The sequence below is a fragment of the Lepidochelys kempii genome, chromosome 9, assembly GCF_965140285.1.
Source record: "Lepidochelys kempii isolate rLepKem1 chromosome 9, rLepKem1.hap1, whole genome shotgun sequence".
In the NCBI taxonomy this organism is placed as follows: domain Eukaryota; kingdom Metazoa; phylum Chordata; order Testudines; family Cheloniidae; genus Lepidochelys; species Lepidochelys kempii.
This window is the reverse complement of record NC_136388.1, coordinates 78,843,815-78,861,316: the sequence shown is the minus strand read 5'-3', so window position 1 is coordinate 78,861,316 and position 17,502 is coordinate 78,843,815. Positions and strand designations below refer to the sequence as shown.

The window sequence follows — 17,502 nt, the reverse complement described above, 5'->3', positions numbered from 1 at the left end:
ATAAAACAATCCTCATATCCATCCACCCTTTCCAGGCTAGTCCAAAAGGCAGCTTTCTGCATTCATATGGTCCTGATGCCACAGTGACTAACTCCCATGAAACAAATCAAAACTATATCATAAAAGCTGTTGCTTAGAGCAATTTGGCCACAGACATCAACTTTCCCCATAGATGGTCCCTTAGAAACTAACTCTCAGAAGCAAGAAGCATCTCCAGCTTGTTATGAAATGCCCAACTGTTTCTTGTGCAGTCATTTCTTTCCTCTTTCTCTTCCTACCATAAACCTTCTCTGGAGTAGAGTTACTGGATTGTGGAGTTGAACTGCAGTTCCAATCCCTTGTTTTGGTTCCCACATCCTTCTGGGGTTTTAACTTCAGACTTGAAAGTTCTTCTGTGTCCTGCAGCTGACAATGTGCTGATCCCACTTTTAACACCTGATCCTATCAAACACCCTGGGATATTCTTTGTGGGACAGAATTAGAAGAATCATCACCAGGGAATGGGATTTTTCCTTGCATTGGCCAGAATACAAATTGTTTACAAGAAGAGAGTGTGGGGAATAATTAGGCAACAAGGCCCCAATTGTCTGATACCAAAGGAATTGCTTCTTTATGTTCAATACATGGATTGTTTTTTTTTTCCCCAAGGCTGCAAAGCCGTGATTCAAGGAAACAGGAAAGAAATTGCAGGCTAGAAAGTACACTAGTATGTACATCCTCTGGACAGCTTGTGTGAGACCAAAAGGACCATAAGACAAATGTGAGTGCATTTCTTTACTTGCATGAAATGAGAATTAAAGGAATGCACTGAAAGGCAAAGAAATTGAGCTGTGCCTATGTTTTTCTATGGTAAGAGCGTCTACAAATAATCTGCATTAAACATGCAAAAGAAACATTATGCCTCCTCTTTGGACACTGTTACTGGATCCATTCCTACTTCTGCCTGGGGAGATCGCTACAGTCTTGGCCTGCCGGTATGCAAGAGGCCGGTGGGTGCTTTGTAATACGGTAATGCATGTGCCTAGAGCAGTGCTTTTCAATCTGTGGGCTGTGGACCCTGGGGGTCTACAGACTATGTCTAAGATTTCCAAAGGGGTCTGCACCTCCATTTGAAATTTTTTAGGGGTCTGCAAATGAAAAAAGGTTGAAAACCACTGATCTAGAGTTATTCAGAACATTCTAATAAGATCAAAGAAAAGCAGACATTGTTAAAGTCTAGTCCAACCAGGTCTGCTCCATCTGCTTGTCAACAAAGGTATTCTGCAGTCCAATCTTAAATGTCCTGAGTGCTAAGGCTCCCACTCCTTCCCTTGGGAGATGGTTCAGTGGCCTAAGAGAGCTACGTGTTTCCTGGTATTCAGAGCGATATTAGTGTATGTCTTCGCTGCAAAAATAGGTTGGATTTTAACTTGGGTTAGCTAACTCAGATTAAAATAGCAGTGAAAACACGGCAACTCTTCTTTTAATATGGTTTAGCAGCTTGAGTTCAAACCGACGGTGGAGACGGGTTGGGCTAGAGTTGCTAACCTGAGTTAAAAGACGAGTTACTGTGTCTTAATGGTTGTGTTAATCTGAGTTACCTAACTGAGGCAAGGTAACCCAAGTTAAAAACACACTTTTTTCCCTTTCAGTGGAGATGTACTCAGAGAAGCTAAAATGCTGTTGAATACACTTTGAGACAGATGGGATAATAAGAGAAATAACCCGTAAGTCACAGAGTTCTGGTGGCCCCATGATATATGCTCTAGGCTGTCATTTGGGAAACTTGGATTTGACTCCTGATCTTGCTTAGCACACTGACCTGGCAGGAGCTGAGATGATGCAGAAGCAGCATACTTTGCCTATGGGCCCTGACCCCATTTCATTGTTCTGTGAGCCCCTCACCCATGTAAGGACCTATCTTGAAAGGATGTGAAAGTTTTTCTGGGCTGCAGCAGGCACATGACTGCAATGTGGGAGCATGAGGAGTTGGGGAAGCACAGCAGAGAACACTGAGGGCTGTGACTAGACAGGGGAAGGCTCCTCCCCATCAAAAACCCCTGTCACTGGTAAGATCCTGTAATGAAGAAGCAGCACCATCAACAATGAACTTAAGCCTACAGGAAAAAAGCAACTGGTTGCATGTTAGAAGTGATGAAGGAGTTGGAGAGAGACCAAGTGATGGGAAGGAAAATTAAAAGGACATGGGCCTTGAAGTGCAGCTCTGAGTGTGTGTTATAGAGACTGGGCAGAGTTGTGTTTTTATATATATAAAATATATATGTGTATTTATATATATAAATTTTGACTCATAATATCAATATTTGTAAGCATTTTTTTCTAATGTAAAGGTTCACCAGTGTGGGAAATGATGGGAGGGCTAGACAGTAATTATTTACTAACAGTCCAGGTTGAGATTCAAAAAGTCAAAGCTTTTAGAACTGTTAAAACACCAGTTGTTGACATCACGTCAAAATCTGCCAAGTGCCCTTAACATCCCACTGGGTTAAGTTTTCAGGCAGCCTGTTTCTGGCTTTGCCCGTGCGTGAGTTTTGAGTGTGATTGATGGAGGTGTGTCTGTGAGTGTGGTTGGTGAAATGACATTTCCCCCTATTTACTGATGACAATGCAAGGTCTAGGGGCTGGCTGGCACTCGCCTGGCGGCGCAGCGCACGGTCCCCCGAGAGCCCCAGCTGGGAGCCCGGGCTCGGTCCCCGGAGCCCGGGCTCGGTCCCCGGAGCCCGGGCTCGGTCCCCGGAGCCCGGGGGGTACCTGCGGTTGCTCTCCAGGGCTATGCCCTGGGCTTAGTTTCCCGCGGGTGCGGACCGGCGCTCTGAGGCCGGCACAAGCAGGCGAGGCCCCGCGGGGCGCTGGGGGCGGTGCAGGGGATGGAGGATACCCCGGAAGGGGCTTTGCTGGAGGCGGGAGCCGAGGGATGCTGGAGCCCCTGGGCTGCGGGAAGGGCGAGGCGCCACGGGGATGGGCTGGCAGAAGAAGGCGGCGGCCCTGGGCCCGGGGAGATCCGGCGCCCGGCCATGCCCCATCCGCAGCCTCCGGGCGGGCCCTGGGGGTGAGCCCCAGCCGCGGGGCGGGGGCTGCCGGCGGCGGAGCCGGGGAAAGGCCGGCTCGCCCTGCCCGCGCCGCGCTCTGCCCGCGGCGCCCATGGGGAGTCCGGACCGGCTGCGGGCCGAGCCCGGGCGCCCCCCGCGCTGGAGCAAACGGTCCTTCAAGCTCCGCTTCCAGCGCGCCGCGGCGCCCTGCACCTGGAGGCGGTGGGGCCTGAAAGGGGGCGGCCGAGAGCTGGGGCCAGGTGAGCAGAGGAGCTCCGCTCGCCCCTCCGTCCGTCCGTCCGTCCCTCTCTCTGTCTGTCTGTCCGTCCCTCGGCAGTGCCTGGCCTGCCGCTGCCTCACTGCCTTCCCCTGTCTGTCTCTCCGTCCTCCCCCCGCCCCAGGGTCTGTCTTCCCTTGTCTGACTGTCCTGCCCCAGAATCTCTCTTCCCTTTTCTGTCTGTCCTTCCCCCCACCCCAGGATCTGCCTTCCCTTGTCTGTCTGCCTTCCCCTGCCTCACTGCCTTCCCCTGCCTGTTTGTCTGTCCTCTCCCTGCCCCAGGATCTCTCTTCCCTTTTCTGTCTGTCCTTCCCCCTGCCCCAGGATCTGCCTTCCCTTGTCTGTCTGCCTTCCCCTGCCTGCCTGTCTGTCCTTCCCCCTGCCCCATGATCTGCCTAATCCTGTCTGTCCTCCCCCCTTCCCCAGGGTCTGTGTTCCCTTTTCTGTCTGTCCTTCCCTCTGCCCCTTGATCTGCCTGATCCTGTCTGTCCTTCCTCTGCCCCAGGATCTTCCTGACTCTGCCTCAGTGCCTTGCCCTGTCTGTTCCTCTCCCTGCCCCATGATCTGTCTTCCCCATCTGTCTGTCCTTCCCCCGCCCCAGTGCCTGTCCCTATATGGCTCAATCAATGTCTGTCCTTCCTTCTGTCCTAAGAGTAAGAGGACCTTTGTCCGTCTATCACTTTCCTGTACCTGTGTGTCCTTTCAGCGTCTGTTCATCCCTCTGTCTCTCACTCAGCATCTGCCCTTCCTTCTTCTTTCCTAGGATCTCTGTCCCCCTTTCACTCTTTTTGCCTTATTGGTGTCTGCCCTTTTCTCTGTCCCTGTGTCTGCAAGCAGCCCTGCAGTGTGACAGGGACTGGAGGTTATATGAGCTGTTCCCTTCTCTCAGTGCCACGTGTCTGATCTGGGCACTCTCCACGTTTCCATATGTTTTAGATCTGAAGAGAGTGGGAGGCAGCAGGGGGAGGAAAATCAAAAGAAAAGTCCCAGACTTTGCAGGGATTGGGGGGTGGGGGGATGCATGTGGACACTGAGCTATGGTTTGGTTTTAAATCCCTCTTGGAAGCTGATGTTGCTAAAGCACTCCCTGTCCTAAAACAGCCTGTAATCTGGGAGCTGTTCACGTTTGGGAAGTAACAGATTTAACCTTGTGCTTGGGGTGGAGGGATTTCAGACCATTGTTCGGTTTTAAATATATTTAGATCCAGAAGAAACCTCTAGCAACTAGCTGTCAGGCTGACAAATCCATTGCGATGTAGTATGAGTCTAAGCTATAAAGTATTATGGAATGATGGCAGCTGCTCTGGAATGAAGGCGGAATGGCGTGTTTATAATAAGTTGGGCTTTTGGCACCTGGACCCCCATTCTAAAATCCCTTCCCTCCCTCCCCCCACAAAAGAAATCATATGAGCCTCAAAGTTCATATGTTACATCTGGGCCGAATGTAGGGGCTTTCTCGCAAACCTGAAGTGACTCAGGTGAATGGTTTCTGAATTATGGCTCCATAAAAATCGAGGTTTCGGTTTGAAAGTCTTCTGACGTCTCTGTTACTGCCGTGCATCAAATCAGAGAAAAGAAGAGAGACAGACTTCAGCAGAGATCACAAGTCCAGGACCAACATTTAATTGATTAATGGCAAATGATCAAACTTGCTAACATTCCCGTTAGGATTGTCGCTTGGGAACTTAGGCTCCAGTGGGCTCACAGACGGGTGGTTGGAATCAACACTCATTAGAATAGCCTGGACATTGTGGGCAAATTCAGGGGTGGAGTTAGAGTGGGAGGCATTGTGCACATTACACAACATCCTCCCAATGGAGATCTGATGATCTGGGGAGAAGGCGTGGGGGAGACTCAGATGTGCAGACCTCTGGAGGGTGGTATATGGGGGAAGAGGGCATGCAGACATGGCAGGTGGGTTTGTAGCTCAGAGGTATGGAGAGGCTGCAAGAGGTTTAGGGCTTAGAAGCCGTTTTAATGGTGCTGGGTTGAAAAAACAGGCTGATCTGTAAAAGAGAGAGGGCAGTGTATAGCAGGGTGTCTCTGAGACTTTGGTCTGAAATAGCTCAAATTTGGTGACTTTCTGGGTACACTGCAAAAGACAGGGTCTCTGAAGAAGGCTGAGGTTGTGTTTCCAGGATGATTAAGGGCGTGGGTGGTTGGCAGTCTGAGTTCCTGTGGAAATGATTTTAATGCTGCTGAGGTTTAATTTAATTGTATTTATTATGTGATTAATTACATCAGGGCACCTAGGTGTCTTTATTATTTGAAACCCAAATAAAATAAAAATACTAGCCCTGCTTAGCTTTTCAGGTTTTTGGGGCAGGGCCAGTGTTTTTTGTTACATGTTATCCTCCCTTCTCTATACAACGTACCACTCATGGATCATCGGGGGGAAGTTCTTGCAAAACATTTTGATTTTGTCAAATCAGAGTTTTCTGATAGAAAACTGTTCCGCTGGAAATGTTTGGCCCTGCTCTAGTTATAACTATCCACTGTACCCCTACTGAGTTTGCTATCTTGGTACCCTTCCTATAAGCATTGTATTTTGGGTATAGCTTTTCACCCAGTGAAAAACATTCTTGTAGAATACTTGATTCCTTTCCCCCGCATATATCCTGTTAGTGTATTTGTAGATGACTACGTCTCCCCTTAGTCTCTCTTTTCTAGACCGGATGCGTTGTGAGATACATCATTTAGCTACCAGGATTTTCACTTCTGACAGGGAGTGTAATCAATGAATTTAGTTCACAAATTTTTACATGTAAAGTATTTTTAAATTTTAATTATTTTTTTTAAAAAGCAAAACTTTTCATGAACAATTGTCAACATTATCAATATTTTCTGAAATGTTTTGTGACATTTTTTATCTAGCTTTTTTCAACCTTTTAAAATAATTTTTAACTTTGTGTTAGAAGTCCATTTTTTAGTCAGACATACCAACCCGCAGTTTTGGAAAACAAATTTTGATAATGATTTTGAACATTATTTGAATAAAAGTGTTGATAAAAATATATAGATGAAAAAAAATAAGGGAAATTTTTTCAAAAGCCAGACAGGAATATTGATCCATGTTGACTTCTGTGCAATGGGAAAACTTTGAATTTTTTCTCAACATCTTTTTTTCCCCCTCGGTTTCTCAACTTAGTGAAGAGTCTGTGACTAGTACCTGCCCCACAGCCCCGAGGGAGAGTGAGTGACTTGTGGTGCTATCAAATGACCCCTCAAGAATGGCATAGACATGATTTGGAGGAGATTGAATACAACTTTCCTTACCTGGAAGGAAATGTTAGGTTGCCAGGGGAAAGGAGAAACAAAGGAAGGAGAATAAAGGGATCCTAAAGAAACTAGACATTGAAATAACCAACTCTGTAAAATTGTGTGTGGACCCTGAAAGGATGTTTCCATTAATCTCTTGTGTGTCACAGGCTCAACCCTCAGAGGTGTGTCAAATGCCCAGAATGAAGGACGCGGCTATGGTCAGCAGAGGATGCAGCATGACGTGCCATGGGCTAGGTTTCTTTGACAGGCCTTGAAGTTTCCTGCAACTTCCAGACTTGGCATTTCGGATCTCAATCATTTTTTAGTGCTAGGACTTCATCTCAGTGTGCTGGATGATGACACTGCGGTGTGAGGGCCACCTTTGCTGGTGAAGAGAGAGAGCTCAGAGGGGTAGGAGTATGTTCTGGAATGACCTGGCACTGGTGCTCCAGGGCTCAGTATGTCCATCCTTATTGAGGATATGGTATTCAGAAGCCATCGCTGCTCCCAAGTCAGACAGACCCCGTTCAAAGATTTTTGTGGGATTAGCCAATATCTTGTCTGCTTTGTGGCTATGCCTTTTTGTTTATCTTGGTAAACATGGACTCTGCTCCCTGACCATAGCCCAAGTTTGAAAAACACTGCCTTAGACTTGCAAACGACCCCCCACTATCCTGGGAACAATACACCAGTCTCAGCCTACCTCCCTCCCAACGTTCCCCCTCTTTATCATGCCCCAGGTGGGCTTCTTTTGTGGTCACCTGATTGCAAAGCACAATAACCACTTCCCACACCAGGCTATTTTGGCTGGTCAGCTGCAGTCCGATTGATACTGCAGGGCCCAGAGAGGTCTGAGATACTTGCTTCTTCATCGTCCCCTTGCCTCTGGTGGTCCCTTTGGGCTACTTTTGGCATGCAATTTCAGGGCCAGCTCACACTGAATTCAGTAGCAACCTCCCTTCCCCTTGATTTGAACAGGAGCAGGATCAAGCACTCTGGCTTTTGAAACAGATGAGTTTGGGGTGGCTGAGCTGGTTGCTTCCTGTCTCTGTTCAGTAGCTTGTCCCCCTTGCAGTGGCTGGAGACATTTGACTCTGGTTCAGCAGTGGCTGAATAATCCAGATTCCTTGGCTGAATTCCTGCTGTTTCGCTGAGATCTGTGGCTGCTGTTTCAATTGCCCTGTGCACTGGGAAAGACACAGGACCCTTGTTACATGAAATGAAATCCTATGAATGACGCTGTTGTATGTCTGTCTCTTCCCCCCGCCCACCTCTTTGGAAACTGGGGAATTAATTCTTGTCTTGACTAATTCCTGATGGAAGCAAATGGATGGGATCAAAATGCAAGTGCTGGGATTTCCAACATATTAAGACATGGCAGTGAGAGCTCAATGAAATACCCATCACCTGATGCCATCAAAATACCCTTGGCTTGGTAAGAGCGTAACTAGGCCTGCCTGGTGTATTTCTGCAGTTGTCAATACTGCTGAAGAATGAAACTGGTGCCTATTGAATTCAGATAGAATGGACCAAATTTATGCCTGGTTCCTGGAATCCTCTGGGACAGATTTGGGCCAACACTTTCAAAGAAACAGCAGTAAATAGTCCTTTCTTCTTCTGTTATTTGCTTTAGGGTCTGTGTTTGTGTCTTTGCTGTCTGGACAGCTTGTGAGGATCCTAGTGGCAATACATCCATGCCCAGCATGTGAGATCCTTGCGGTCGCAAAGTCTAATTCTTGCCCTTCTTTCCTTTGCTTTTGGGGAAGGAAATGTTACATCATTATTCTACAAAGCCAATGCGTATTGCAAAAACAAATCACTGTTGTGTGCTCTGAAAGCCACCTGTATCTGAAGGGTGTAAACCTCAAGGAGAAAGAGCAATCGTAAGGGGTGCCCAAGAGGTATGGCTACATTAGAAATGCTACAGTTGCAACTGTGCCACTGTAGCTCTGTAGTGTAGACACGTACGACACCAATGGAAGGGGTTCTTCCATTGCTGTAGTAAATCCACCCTTCCGAGAGGCAGTATCTAGGGGTGTCTATGCTGGTGCTTAGTTTGGCTTCATTACGTCACACAGGGTGTAAATGTTTTCATTGCCCTTAAATTAAGGTGACCTAATTTAGTAGTGTAGACCAGCCCTAAGGAAAAGGAAATGTAGGCTTTTCCTGACATTGAGATTTCTTAGGACTGGTCTCTGCTATAGAGTTACGTCAATCTAACTGTAAGCGTCTATACTAAAACATAGCTTCCACCCATTTAACTCGCCCACTAAACCAATCTAATAACTCCATCTCCACGAGACGCGTAGGGCTTAAGTCTATGTAGTAAAGGCAACGTGTATCAGTGTAGGCAGTGCGTGGCTTACATCGGGTGTTGCTGCTTTTCAGAAACTGTCCCACAGTGCCCCACACTTGCAGTTAAACTGGTGCAAGCTCTCCTGGTGAGGACGTGCACTGCCGACACAAGGAGTGTAGTGTGGATGTGTAAAACCAATTAAATTGCTGTGGTGGCTGTAGGTTGACATAACTTAGGTCGGCTTAATTTTGAAGTGTAGACTTGCCCTAAATTGTGGAGTAGTTTCTCAAGGGAAGCAAGGAAGCTCCAACATGTGAGCCATATAAAAGCTAGAGAGGAAGCATGATATGGTGTAATAGGGCAGGTTTCTCAACCTGTGGGTCGCAACCAAAACTGGGTTGCCAGAATGTGTCAGAGTATTGTGTGGGAGGCCTGGGGGGAGAGGGTGGGAAAGGAGGTTGGGCCCTGCCCCCAGGATGTGTGAGGACTTCGGTGGTGGGTTCAGAGCCTGCCCTGGACTCTGCTCACAGCAGTGGCTCCTGTGGCTCCGGTCCCATGGGGCTGGTTGGGTTTAGCATCCTGCTCCAGGTATTGGAACCTGTGTATGGGGTCACATCACCACTCAGGTTTGTCCCAGCTGTCCCTTTGTCATAATGTTGTGGGCTGGCCGGGCCAAATTTGAGTGAGTGGAGTGGAGTGGGGACAGAAACTGCCACTATGATTATGTTAATGTGCATATTAGACAGCATGGGTAAGATATATTTCATACGCCAGATGTTGGGTTTTGTACTACCATCATTTACTGGGTGGTGACGGGCCTCCAAGGTTTGCAAACAGGCCCTGAGCCCCAAACGTTTGAGAACCGCTGTGTTAGGGGACTGTCTGGGGCTGAGGAAAGCTGGCTCTTTCATTGACTTTCTGTGTAACCTGGGGCATGTCACTTAACCTCTTTGCCTCTGTTTTCTCTTCTGTGTGATGGGGCTGTTGATACTGACCAACTTTCCAGGAGAATGAATTAATGTTTGCCCAGAGCTTTGAACTCCTCAAAAGGAAGGTGAGGTAGAAGTGCAGAATGTTACTGTTGTAAAACTAGCCTGGATGAAGCTTGTCCTTCCCCACCCCCGGCAATGTCTACCAGTGCAGCACAGACCTCAGAGTCTGATGAGAGAGAGAAGCAGGGGAATGTATGTAGGGGAAGAACTTTCATGTGTATTCATGTGCCTGCTAGATATGGACAAGATTAGGACTGTGGCTATCAGTTAATTTCACATGAAAATATCAGGATCCCATTACCAAGCCCCTTGGTCCAAATATCCCCTCTGTAGTGGACTGTACTTTTAAGAGCCCCAGTAACTTTGTGTGTGATACCAAACCAGGCTCATTGCTCTCTTCGCTTATGAACAGTACCCCCGTTACCTGACTATTTGGCTACTTACATTTATCTGTGTGTCCCTTGCAATACAGACATATCCCTCTTGCTGTAACAAATGTCCCAGCCGTACTGCCATTGGCAGGTGTGGCGTGACGCATGTACATGGTGGTCACCTATAGTCCAGGTCCAGGGGTACTTGCAGCTTTGTTTGGGTGTCTTTGGCTTTATTGTAGATGCGCAAAAGTCCAAAGAATCACCACAATCAAAATTGGCGTCAGGGATTTTTGTAAATAAAAGCCAGCTTCAGCAAGGCTTGTGACTGGGACTATGGTGTGCAGTGGGGAGGGAGAAGGGTGAGATGTATGTTTGTGGCTGCAAATTAAGCAAGTTCCTAACAACTTCTCAGCAGTCAGATGCCTGAGGGGAAAGAAACAAATAGGGCACTTATTTGAGGGGTGAGGGGGGTGCAGCCTTAACAAGCAGTTGAGCCCTGATCCAGCTGTGCTTCCCTAGTGCTTGTGTTGACAACAGAGATTGTCTTGAAAACCTCTTTGTTCTGTGTTGGTAGCAAAATGTGAATGATAAACAGGAACAGTTGCATTACTTACCTAGTAAGCTAAGACCAAACATACATAGGTACATGGAACAGCTTAGCCCAGAACACCCACTTCTGGTTTTCTCATTCCCCCTGGCCAAGTTGTATATATACACCTGACTGAACATTTTGTAGTGTGTTTTGGTTTTGTCCCCATAATTGCAGGAGGAAAGGAGCCAGATAATGACAGTCCCAGGATTGGTGGGTGGTTTGTTTGTCGCAGACGCGTTCGTTTTGTTTTTGTTTAAAAGGGTGAGTGGCCAGATTGAGTGAAGATATGTTTCCCATGAATCTTCAGTTGTTTGTTTTGTTGATTTGTTTGTTTTGACATTTGTGTTTGGCAACCGTTTTATTTCGTGTGGAGGAATGTGTGTCTTGGCCAGAAGAGGGCACCTTTTCATGATCCGTTTCTAAGTGTGTTGTCAACTGGAAGGGAGACTGCATAGTGGGGTTCAAGGTGCAGGATATGTCTGTCCTCCTTTGAATACAGCTTGTCTTTAATTATATGGAAGCTGAAGGGCAATCATCAGTAGAAACTGTACAGAAACTCAGCAGCAGACCTTTCTGCAATGTTCAGATGATTTTGACAGTGGTTAGAACACAGGAGTGGGAGTCAGGACGCCTTCATTCTACTCCTGCCTCTGCTGCTACTGACTGTGTGGCTTTGGGTAAATCACTTGCCCCCTCAGTTTCCCCATCTGTAAAGTGGAGATAACAACACTGATCTACCTCCTAGAGAAGCTGGCAGCCTCAAATAATAATATTTGTAAAGTGCTGTGAGATCCTTAGTTGGAAAGCGTTTGTTTCGAAAACATTTTCTTGATTTCTCCAGGCATCTGATTATCTCTCTAGTCCTGCATGTAAGAGTTCTAAACACCTAGCCAGGACAGAGGAAATACTCTGCTAATGTTCATCATTCAGGATCATTTCTACACATAGAGAGATCGCCCCACACTGCAAGAGGGATCAGGAGGATGGGGCCTTCCTGCTCATTATAGTTTACATAGCTGACAGGTTGCTGCTAACTGGTCGTGTAAATGCCTTTGGCCTCCCTCAATGGAGTAGCACTTTGGCAGTGGCTGCAGATCCATTTCTGACCTGAGCAGGCTGTTGTTGCACAATGATAGGGTCCCTGAGGGGATCTTGGCTTTCCTATGAGAACATCAGCTGTTCTGTAACTTTTCATTAGGAATCTGGAGATTTCTCAGAGCCTGGTGCCCACCCTCACCTGACCACTCCATTTTATTAGTAACAGAGAGGGGCTCAAGTCACAGGATTAATTCCTAGATTCAGATTTGGAAGCCCCCCCTCTCACCTCAGAGCTCAGGGGTGTTTGAGTCTGGGGCTTTAGTCTGGCCAGCTGTATAATTCCAATCCCGATCTGGGTGTGGATTGTGAGCCAGCCCAAAGTTTAGGGGAGCCTCGACCCAGGGTTCTGATCCAAGCCTGTCTTTAATAATTACTGGTGCTCTGCATTTCACTAATGCCATTCTCCAGAGGATCTCAAAATGCTTTTAAAATATTACCTAAGCCTCACAGCTCCCTGGGAAGTAGGTCAGTGTGTCTGTCCCCATTTTACAGATGGGAAGCTGAGGCACAGAAAACTGAGATGACTTATCCAAGGCTACACAAAGAGTCAGTGGCAGATTTGGGGATCAATCATTAGTGTCTGATTCACAGTCCCCTGCTCTTACCACTACATCAAAACTGTGACAGTTGAGGGGAAGGCAACCCTCTTTAAACCCCACCATTTGCACCTTGTCCCTGCACAACCTGCCCATGGTAATGAGATATTGCTAACCACTGGTGCTGCCTCCTCAGTGTGAGGTCTGTAAACCCCAGCTGTGCTCTGGGTGCAGGGTATGGAGGTTAGCTGGGATTGGTTGGTGATGAGGCAGAAGGCAAACTAGAATCCAGCCTGCTGTGCTGCAGTGTGAGCAGCAGGAACTAGTTCCCCGAAAACGGTTTTACCCTCAGGCCTTTGCCATGCGGTATGCTGTGTACACACTAATCTTTGCAAATGGACTCAGAATTTCACCAGGTCCGGCTGTACCTGTACAGCTGCCTGCATCCGAATGCGTTCAGTCTGTGGCGTGTCTCTCAGCCCCACAAGCCTTTCGGAGAATCAGAGACTGGCAGGCTCTGTTAGGTCCCGTCTAGTCCATCTTCTCTGAAGCCGGAGCTAGATTATTCCTTAGACCTTGTCTACACTACAGGTGACTTTGGTATAACTTACATCGCTCGGGGGTGTGAATAATCCACACCCCGAGTGACGTAGGTTAAACCGACCTATGTGCTGGTGTGGACCGTGCCATGTGGGCGGGAGAGCTTCTCCCGCCAACATAGCTACTGCCTCTTGCGGAGGCAGGAGTTATGAAGCCGATAGGAGAGCTCTCTCCCGTCTTCTTAGTGCGGCTCCACCACAAGAGTTATAGGTGCTGTAATGGAGGTGTAGCCTTTTGCTAGAGCTTTGTCCTGTCTAGCTTTGACTATCCCAAGTTACGAGGTTCCCACCCCTCCCCCGGGAGACGATTCCACAGTCTTATGGCCTTTTCGGGACATTTTGCCTGGTATTCAGCCTAAAATGTCCTTTGTTCAATGGCACCTATCGCTTCTAGTGAGGGCCCATGGACTACTCTAAACAATTGCTCTCCCTCCTTGCTATTTACACCCTCCAAATTCACATTGATCTTTATGGTACTCAGCCCCACTCCTTTGCTGCTGCTGCTGACCCACGTTTGCTCTTTCTTTTCTTTTTCTCTCGTCCCCACCACTCCACCCCTTCCCTTCCTCCCTGCCGGTCTGTCCACCATGTCTGTGCCCAACACAGCACTTCCCTCTTCTGGGGAGCTGAAGGAATTCCAGCCATGTGCATTGTTGAGCCCCCGTCCCCGTGTGTGCTTCAAGCACACTGGCCTCCTTGTCTGAGCAGCAGTGCTGGCCAAGGCAGGGCCCTGGGGCTTGCCGCCGCTCCTCAGTAATGTGCTATGAACTATTAATATCTCCCTATGCGTGAGGCTTCTCAATGCCGCCCATTCATCAGTCAGGCTGGGAGGAGCATGTGGTGCACACTGTTTCCCCCTCTTTCTCCTCCCAGCATCTTGCCTCAGTAGCATCCCGGAGGTCGGCCTTTTTCAGTACAAACAGGAGTGGGTGTGTGTTGAACTGGCTGGTTTGGCACCTCCCCCCCTTGCTTCCTTTTTATAGTTCAGTGTCTCAGAGATATTTCCTGCCCCTCCACCCCCTTTGGTCCCTTTTTGAATGAGGACATGAGCGGAAAATGTTTGAAATCCTCCTCCGTGCTGAGCACTTTTTTCATTGGAGTTCGGAGCCTCTGGGCTCCTGGTGCTATTTGGATAGGAGAGTCTCAGCTTCCCCCGCGGCCCCAGAGGGAGGGGTGTGTGATGGCTGTTTCCAGAGCAATGTCTGTTGGGCAGCTAAAGTCACTTGGCCTTTGGGGTTGGCAGGCCCCGGAGCTGATGGGAGCAGGTGCCCATTTCAGCGCTCTTGTAGCTGGAGCTCATCAGGGCTTGGTAAGCGAACCCAAAAGGGCAGCCTGTCATGGGGGATGGTGTGTGTAAACCCTGCCCCTGGTGCATGTTGTGAGTACAGGAGTCAAATGCTGGTCAGCCATTCCCTAGTCCATCTCTGACATTCCACTGTCCTGCGACTTGGGATGCTGTGTGCGGTGCGGCTCTGAACTCTGAGTGGCAGCCAGGAACTCCTGAGTTCTAGACCTGGCTCTGGTCCTCCAACTCATGTTATATGGGAAAAGCAAATCCCTTAGTATTCAGAGAGGGAGGATGATCTTGTGGTTAAAGCACAGGGCTGGGAGCCAGGAGATCTGTGCTCTAATCCAAGCTCTGCTGCTAATTAGTTGTGTGGCCTTCACCTGGGAGTCTCTGTCTTTACCTAGTCATCTGAGCTGGGGATGGATTCCCTGTGGTTTTGCCACTGTCTGGGCACCTGTTTCTGCAGCATGTCATGGTGTGGAATTGCTGTGGCTGTCAGTGACCCTGGAAATGTAACAGCTGGTCTCCGCTATTTGTGCAGGCTCTGCTCACACACCTTGCACCAACTTGCTGTGCTGAACTGGGTGGCTGGGCATCTTGTTAGGGCCTCTTGGAGATTTGTTAATAGGAGCATGCTGTAGAGTTTGGGTGAATAAGAGTCTTGTTTTCTGAGCAGGAAAAGGCCTTTGTGGAAGAACCTTATAAAGGGCTCACTGCTGACCTTGGATATGGGGACAGAGCCAGTGCCGTGTATTGCCCGCTGGCATGTCTGATTAGCTCAGGTCTTTAGTGGTGACCACACCGAAGTCATTGCAAGCACTGGGTGTGTCATTTCAATCCTCCAGATAAAGGGACATGTCAGCAAGGTCTGAGATGAGTTGAATGACTGTAACAGGGTGTGACCCTCAGCGAGATTGCAGCCCTGTAATTCAGTGCCTTGTATTCATTCAGTCTTTCTGTTTTCAGTTCAGAGGCAGATTTGTTGACACCTGACTAGCCAGGGGGCTCACAAAATGGAGGACTGGGAAGCCCTTTGCAGATGTGTATTTTTGTCACTCCCAGGTCACTCTGCTTGAGGGAATAATAACTCCAGTAATACCTAGCATGTTTCAGTCTTCACACATTCTGCACATACTGTCAGCCCTTACAGCCATGCCTGTTGTTGTATTAGGGCCTACAGAACGTAGAGCAGATGCTCTGTGAAAGGCTTGGAGCATTCACATGTATAGAGGAGCAGGTGGGTGTGTAGTGGGGCTATAGCATGGTGTTTAGTTTTAATGGGTCCTGCTGCTCTGCTGGCTCCGGTGTCAGCACCGGGAGGCTTTCCTGAAGAAGCGCATTTTGAGAACAGGAGGCGGGCTCGTTCCCAACCTCCCAAGCTGTGGAACAGTGCAGATCTTTGCAGGCCTGTCACTGCTCACAGCACCCTGAGGAGGTGTGGCAGCAGCATATTAGAGATGGAGAAAATGAGGCAGAGTGAGAGTCATCGCCAAGGGGGCCGATGTCACACCGGGATCAGAACTCAGGGGTTCTTGTATTCAGGCCACATCTCTTTCTGCTGATGCCCCTGCAGGATGCTTTGGTGCTCAGAGTCTCCTTCAGATAACCCATATTTTCTTTATATTCCAATAATTGCTTCCCACCCCCATAGATAAATATCCCCTTCTCTGCAGAGACAGCCCCTTTGTGCTGAGAGGAAGCAGCAGTGACTGAATATCCTCCAGGAGTCCACAGTGTCCACCAACAGGAACCACCAGCCCCTCCTTCCCACCTCCATACCCATGGTCTGTGGCCAGTAAGGGGATCCATCGCCCAAAGCTATACAAACACTTTAGTGTCAACAACAGCTGCATGTAGGGGACTTGTTGCTCAGCAAGCCCCCTTGTCACTGTGAGACAAGATCTGCATGAATACAGGCTTCCCCTGGACTGGGTGGATGTGAGGGGTAGGGGGGAGGGTGAGGGGAGGCAGGTTATGAAAGCGGTTTTAGAGAGCATGGTTACTTCCCACTTCCTCCGACCTGGAAAGGCGCAGAGCAGGCTGGGGTCTCGGGAAGAGGCTGGGGTGGCTGACGGAAAGCTTGGGGTTGGGGACGAGGCTGTGGTTGGGGGAGGCTGGAGAGGGCTATGTGTCAAGAGTTCAGCAAAGCCAGCTGAAACTGGGTGGTTAAAACTCTGGGCACTTTGGGGCACTTAGGTAAGCCCTCAGTGTCGCTGTCAATAATTCCAGGGTGGTTTCTTGACCTGGACCTTTCCTTGTTGTTCTGACCAGGGTACTCCTCTCTGCAGAATCCCTTCATTGTCTGTCTGTCTCTCCCTGCTTTGAGTCTGTGCTCCTCATCATCACTGTCAAGGCTCGCCGTGATGCTGCCCTTATTCCATTTGTGCTGTCATCTCCCGCAGTCACACTCTACACTCCTGCTCTCAGCTCTGCACCTTCCACCATCCTGCCCCTGGCATCTGGCACAGCTTCCCACTTGCCATGGAACAAGCCCCCTCCCCCACCCACATCCCTCCTTAAATGGCATTTCTTCTTCATAGCCTCCCGCATGGCTCCCCAGCACCAACTGCTGACACTTTACATTTTGCATTGTATTTGAATTGGAGTTGGGAGCCTCTCTTCTTGCAAGACCCAGGCTGGGATTTAGGGAGTCCTTGTGCTCTTACACTAGGCTGCACAGGCTGTACATCTAGTCTGTAATCTAGAGAACCGGAGAGAACCAGGGTCTGTCTGTCTGTCTGTCCAGCAGCTTGGATAGAGTTCCCAGCACAGGGTAACCCCAGGCGTCTTTGTGCCCTGGGAGGTGCAAGGGCTCCTCTGTATTACTGCTGTCAAGCCTCTCCCTCCTGGAGGGCACACAGCACAAGAACAAATACCAAGCCAAGAAAATTCATCTGTGACCAGAGTGTTGCAGAGAATAAAAAAAACACACACAACTTGAATGCAGCTTCCTTGGCTCTGTCTTGCCTCTCTGGAATCCCTTTCCAGGGTACCTGTTATGGTTGATAAGGGGGAGTTAGGTACCGGTCTATCTTCAGTCCAAGGAATATCCAGGGGCTCAGTTTTGGAAGGGAAAAGGGAGTGAGCCACATTTATGTATCAACCAGGCCGGAGCCATTGGGAGGTTGCAGCTGTCCCATTCCTGCTGCTAATTTTCCTA

General features: G+C 48.7%; 1 protein-coding gene across 2 annotated transcripts in view; it reads left to right on the top strand.

Moving 5' to 3' along the window:
- STARD8 (StAR related lipid transfer domain containing 8) overlaps nt 1–17,502 on the top strand; it is a 142,100-nt gene that overhangs the window by 42,556 nt on the left and 82,042 nt on the right. The window contains exon 1 of one of the 2 annotated variants that reach the window (XM_073360983.2): nt 3,195–3,289. The exons of the other annotated variant lie outside the window; for it this stretch is intronic. The gene's annotated coding sequence lies outside the window, so the exon portion shown is untranslated. Of the gene's footprint in view, nt 1–3,194; nt 3,290–17,502 lie in introns of those variants that run through there. 2 annotated transcript variants of the gene reach the window in all.